Raw genomic sequence first — 6,996 nt, forward strand, 5'->3', positions numbered from 1 at the left:
CGGAGGGACACTTCATAATGATAAAGGGAATCATGCATGCACCAAGAAGACATAACACTAATTAATATCCATGATCACAATCAGGGAGCCTCAACATATATAAAGCAATTACTAATAGAACTAAAGGGAGAAACAGACCAAAACACTATCGTAGTAGGAAATCTAAATACTTCACTGTTGGATTTGGACAGATAATCCAAACAGAAAATCAGTAAGGAAATAATGTTCTTAAATGACACATTAGATCAACTGGACATAATTGACATTTACAGAGCCTTTCATCTCAAAACAGCTGCTTATACATTCTTCTCTAGTGCACTTGGAATATTCTCAAGAATCGACCACATACTGGGACACAGAGATAACCTCAATAAATATAAGAGAGTTGAAATCATACCAACCATATCCTCTGATCATAATGCTTTGAAACTAGAGATCAACTGCAAAAGAAAGCAGAAAGAACCACAAATACACAGAGATAAAACAACATACTACTAAAGAATAACTGGGTCAGAAAAGAAATAAAAAGAGAGACCAAGGGATACATAGAAATGAATGATAATGATAGTATAACATATCAAAATTTGGGGGGCATGGCAAAAGCGGTCATAAGAGGAAAGTTCATATCATTACAGGCCTACCTGCAAAAATAATAATGAGTCCAAATAAACGACCTAACGCTTCAACATAAAAAAACTAGAAAAGGAAAAATAAATGAAGCCTAAAGTCAGCAGAAGAAAAGAAATAATCAAAATTAGAGCAGAAATAAATGAAATTGAAAACAACAACAACAACAACAACAACAACAACAACAAAGTAGAAAAAATAAATTCAACAAAGAGGTGGTTCTTTGAGAAGGTTAATAAAATTGAGAAACCCCTGGCTAGACTCATTAAAGAAAAAAGAGTAAGGACACAAATAAATAAAATCAGGGATCATACAAGAATACTATGAAAAAGTATATAACACTAAACTTAATAGCCTAGAAGAAATGGACCAGTACTTTGAAAAATAAAACCTTCGCAGAGTGAATCAAGAAGATTTGGAAAATTTAATAGACTGATCAGCAGTATGGAGATTGAAACAATCATCAAAAATCTACCAAAAATTCAAAGTCCAGAACCAGATGGCTTCACTGGTGAATTCTACCAAACAGTCAAAGAAGATTTAATACCTATTCTCCTCAAATTCTTCCAAAAAGTCGAAGAGGAGTCAGTATTTCCCAACTTATTTATGAGGCCAATATTACCCTGACAGCATAATCTGTTAAGAATAACACAAATATAGAAAAGTATAGACCAATATCTTTCATGAACACAGATGCAAAAGTCCTAAATAAGATACTAGCGAACCGAAATCAGCAACCTATTACTAAGATTATACACCACAATCAAGTGGACTTCATCCCAAAGGCACAAGGATGATTTAACATATACAAATTGATTAATGTTATACACCACATAAAGAAATTAAAAAATAAGAATCATATGATCATATCAATAGATACAGAAAAAGCCTTTGACAAAATACAGCACCCATTTATGATCAAAACATTTAACAAATTCAGTATAGAAGAAAAGTACCTTAACATAATAAAGGCTATATAATACAAATCCTCAGCCAACATACCGAATGGTGAAAAACTAAACACCTTCCAAGTAAGATCAGGAGTAAAGCAAGGCTGTCCACTATCTCCACTGTTATTCAATATAACATTTTAGGTCCTGGTGAGTGCAATCAGGCAAGAGAAAGATATAAAAAGCATCCATATAGGAAATGAACAGGTCAAACAGTCATTATTTGTGGATGAGATGATTCTCTATATAGAAATCTAAAGAATCCAGAAGAACACTAACGGAAATAATAAGCAAATACAGTAAAGTTTCTGGATACAAATCAACATTCAAAAATCCATAACATTTATACTCTAATAATGAACTGTGAGAAAAAGCAGTGGAAAAAATAATTCCTTTTGTAATAGCAACAAAAAGAATAATATATCTAGGAGTAAATATAATAAAACATTTGAAGAACCTATATAATGAAAATTATAAGACCCTATTAAAAGAAATCGATGAAGATACAAAGAAATGGAAAGATATCCCTTGTTCTTGGACTGGAAGAATCAGCATAGTTAAAAACGACCTTATTACCTAAAGCGTTATACAGATTTAATGCAATCTCTTTCAAAATCCCATTGGCATTTTTTAAGAAAATAAAACAAAAAATCATCAAATTTGTATGGAAGCACAAATGACCCGGAATTGCCATGCCATTCTGAGAAAAAAGAATGAGGCTGGAGGCATCACTTTGCCTGACTTCGAATTATACTACAAAGTGACAGTAATCAAACGACATGATATTGACAGCAAAATAGACACACGAACCAGTGGAACAGAATCAAAAGTTCAGATGTAAACCCATGTTTATATGGGCAAATAATTTTTGACAAAAAAGCGAAAAACATACGGTAGAGAGGAAAATCCTCTTCAACAACCGGTGCTGGGAAAACTGGAAAGCCACTTGCAAAAGAATGAAACTAGACTATTGTCTATCACTACACACTGATGTTAACTCAAAATGGATTAAGGACCTGACTATAAGACCTGAAACAATAAAACGCACAAAGGAAAACGTAGGAACTAAACTCAAGTACCTTGGTCTTAAAAAGGATTTTATGAATTTTCTTCAAAGGCAAGGGAAGTAAACGAAAAATAAATGAATTGGACTATATCAAACTAAAAAGCTTCTGCACGGGAAAAGAAACCATCGACAAGGTAAAGAGACAACCATACAAATGGGAAAGTATATTTTCAATCAATGCCTCTGATAAGGGGCTAATATCCAAAATATACAAAGAACTCATACGATACAATAACAACAACGACAAAAAACAAACGGTCCAATCAAAAAATAGACAGAGAACTTGAACAGATAGTTCTCCCTAGAGGACATACAAATGGCCAACAAATATATGAAAAAATGCTCCTCATCACTAGCTATTAAGGAAATGCAAATCAAAACCACGATGAGATACCATCTCACACTTGTCAGAATAGCTATAATGAACAGGATAAGTAATAACAAATGTTGAAGATGTTGTAAAGAAATAGGAACCGTTTCTCAGCACACTGGTGAAATGTAAATTTTCATAGCCACTATGGAAAACAGTATGAATTTTCCTCAAAATATTAAGAATAAAATTACCATATGACACAGCAATCCCTCTTTTGAGTATTTACTCAAATAATTTGAAAATATTTATCCATAAAGATATAAGCACTCCAATTTTCATTGCAGCATTACTCACAGTGATCAAGACATGGAAACAACTGGAGTACCTTCACTAGATGATTGGATAAAGAAGATGAGGTACATATATACAATGAAATATTACTCAGCTATAAGAAAAATTGAAATATTGCCATTTATGACAATATGGATGAATCTTGATATTATCATGGTAAGCAAAATAAGTCAGGTAGAAAAAGTTGAGAACCATGTTTTCACTTATATGTGAGATATAAAAATGAAATCAACAAATGAACAAGACAAACAGAGACTCATGGACAAGGACAACATTTCAGGGGTTACCAGAGGAAAGAGATAGTAGATAAGGGTAAAGATGGTCAAATATGTGGTGACACAAGTATCACCGCTGGGGTGGTGTGAAATTCAGTGTCACCCTAGTGTTGTGGAGGAGGAGGAAGTGGAGTATAGTGGACGGTGGCATTGTGTGTTTGTTTCTCAGTTCTTCCCCACTGACACAATAAAGAATTACAGGTCGGCGAGATCAAGAAAAAGTAAGATTTATTTTAAGTACATTTTAGAAGGAGAAAGGCTTTACTAAGGAAGGTTGAAGCCCTGTGGAATTTAGGAAATAAAGAGATAAGATAGTACACCCCAAAGGGAGGGGCAGGTTTTCCAGTCAGGAGTGCTGAAACCATGCAGAAATGGGAACGTTTCTTTATATTTGGGACATGATGGGAGGTTCTAGATGATCCATATGTGAGGTCACCTTGACTGACAGTTAGCTGCTATATAACTTTGCCTTGTGCTTACCCAGAATTCAGTCTGTTATAATTAAATTCAGGAACTTCTAGGCATAGTCATGATATTATAATGATGGTATAATAAGGCTGAAGTTAGAGGCAGTACTTTCTGCACATGCATTTGTAGCTGGTTTAGGCCAACAGTTTTTATGGCCTTTGTGCTCTAGGATTTGGGGTAATTCATAACCCTAAAAGGGAGATATTTCTGGGAGGTACTGAAGGAAGGTCTTCAAGAGAATTTTCAGTGGTTAAAAAGATGAACTTTGGCTCCTGTTGCTCATGCCTGACTAACTACCTAACACAAGGAAATCTAACTTTGAGTGGTGAACACACAGTGAAATATACATATGATACATTATTGAATTGTACACTTGAAACCTGTATAATGGTATTAATCAATGTCACCCAATTAATTTTAAAAAATGGTTAAATATAACATAAAACAGTGCTTCTTGGAAAAAAATGGCATAAATGATAGAGGCTTTGTTCATCCCTCTTGCAACCAAATCAAAGTTGTGACAGAAACATGGAGCAAATAGCAGGCAGAGTTGCTTAGGATCTAGATGAACAGAAGCACTACAGCTAGGAAGAGAAATAATTAATCACCCTGCAATGGTAGAAGGTAGAAGGGGATGAAGACATGCAGCTTCTCGGTCCCAAGTGGCTGAGTGGTACAGAAGCTATGGCAGTGGCAGCTAGCAACTGTAGATACCTCTTAAAAGGGCCGTGTCCATGAGTGGACATTGCTCTGAGCACTAAGACAGACCTGCTTGCTCTGAGCATCAGCACCAGATAAGCTTTACGGGGGGCACCAGGGACTTACAGGGGGATATTGAGTTGTCGGAGTGAGGGCAAGAGGCAAGGATCTCTCCCAGGCAGAAGTGCCCATGGTATCCATTGTTCCTTTGTTGAGTCCTCCCCCCTCCCAGTGTGTGGACTCAGCATTGCCATAGCTGAGATATCATCAAACTATATAACAGAGGTCACTCTGCCCAGAGGATTCCCTGAAACTCCACCTCCCAAACTCATGGCCCCACCTAAGCTATATCCAGTTGTGTCCTTAGCCAGTCCAATGTTCCTCTCTGAGCAGAGCTAAGACTCACATTGGTAAAAGCTGGCCTTGGCTTCTGGTATAAACTCTTGAGGAAACTATAAGCACAACATCTGTGGATTGCTTGCTGAATCTTAACAAGTGTCCTCGGAGGGGCACAAGCCGGGGCTAAATTTGGCCTACAGCTGAACCCCTCTCAGGACTGTGCCACTGCACACCTACCACAGAAAGCTACACTAATAAGACCGGGAAACTTAAGAGCTTTGTTTATTACATAGAAACCAACACAGAAAAGCAGCCAAAATGGGAAGACAAAGAAGCAGAAACCACATGAGAGAACAGAAAAGAGATCCAGGAATAATAGAGTCAAGCCATCTAACAGATGCAGAGTTCAAAACACTGGTTCTAAAGATGCTCAATAAACTTATGAGAAGTGTAGATGAACAGAGATAAAAAAAAAATGGAAATGGAAATTATAAAAGAGAACCAGTCAGAAATGAAGAACACATTATCTGAGATGAAAAAGTATATTAAATGGAATAAACAGAGTGGAAAAAGAAGAGGATCAAACCACCGACATAGAGGATGGGGAAGTCAGGTACACTCAATCAGAATAACAAGACAAAAGAAGTCAAGACTATAACGATAATTTAAGGAGCCTATGGGACACTACTAAATGCAAAAATATACATGTCATAGGGGTACCTGAAGGAAAACAAGACATTGAAGAGCTATTCGAAGAAACAATGATGGAAAACTTCCTTTACTGGTGAAGGAAATAGACGTACATCTCTAAGAGTCCTAAAAATGAGGAACAGAAAGAGGCCCACACCAAGACACATTATAATTAAAATGTCAAAGGTTAAATACAAAGAGAGAATCTTAAAAGCTGCAAGATAAAAGCAGTTAGTTACCTATAAGGGAGCACCCAGAAGACTGGAAACTGATTTCTCAAAAGAAACTATGCAAGACAGAAGAGCTTGACACAAAATATTCAACATGATGAAAAACCAGGATCTACAACCAAGAATACTTTATCCAGCAAAACTATCATTTAGAGTTGAACGACAGGTAAAGAACTTCCTAGGCAAAAATAAGCTAAAGAAATTTGTCAACACCAAGCCATTATTACAGGAATTGTTGGATACACTTCTTTAAGAAGAAAAAACATGTATCAAAAACAGGAATTAAGAATGGTAATAACTACATTCCTATCAACAAGTACCTCAAATGAAAAAGAATTAAGTGCTCCAACCAAAAGATAGAGCGAATGAACGTTTAAAAAAACAAGACCCCTACACATGCTGCCTACAAGAGACTCACTTCAGATTAAAAGACACACATATACTAAAAGAAAGAGGATGGAAAAAGATATTGCCTTGATGGACCTAAAGGATATTGTGCTGAATGAAATAAGTCAGATAGAGAAAGACAAATATTGCATGATTTCACATACAGTGGAATCTAAAGAACAAAATAAACAACAACAACAACAACAATGGAAATAAATTCATGAATACAGAGGATATTTTGAGGGCTACTAGATGGGAATGGAGTTGGGGAGGTATGGTGAAAAAGGGCAAATAGTTTAAGAAGTACAAAATTATAGTTACAAAATAAACAGGGAGATATAAAGTGTAGCATAAGGAAAATAGTTAATAATATTGTAATAAACATGTAAGAGGGAAGAGGGTTACTAGATTTAGTGGGGTGATCACTTTGTGAGTTATATAGATCTCTAATTACTATCCTATACAATGAAACTTATATATTATTATATGCCAACTATAATTGAAAAAAAATCTCATTGAATTGTACAATGTAAATATGAGTAACTAATTGTCTATTATATTTCAGCGAAGCTGGGGAAAAAAGCTAACACGTTTAAAAATA

Source organism: Pteropus alecto, unplaced genomic scaffold, assembly GCF_000325575.1.
Source record: "Pteropus alecto unplaced genomic scaffold, ASM32557v1 scaffold316, whole genome shotgun sequence".
Taxonomy (NCBI): domain Eukaryota; kingdom Metazoa; phylum Chordata; class Mammalia; order Chiroptera; family Pteropodidae; genus Pteropus; species Pteropus alecto.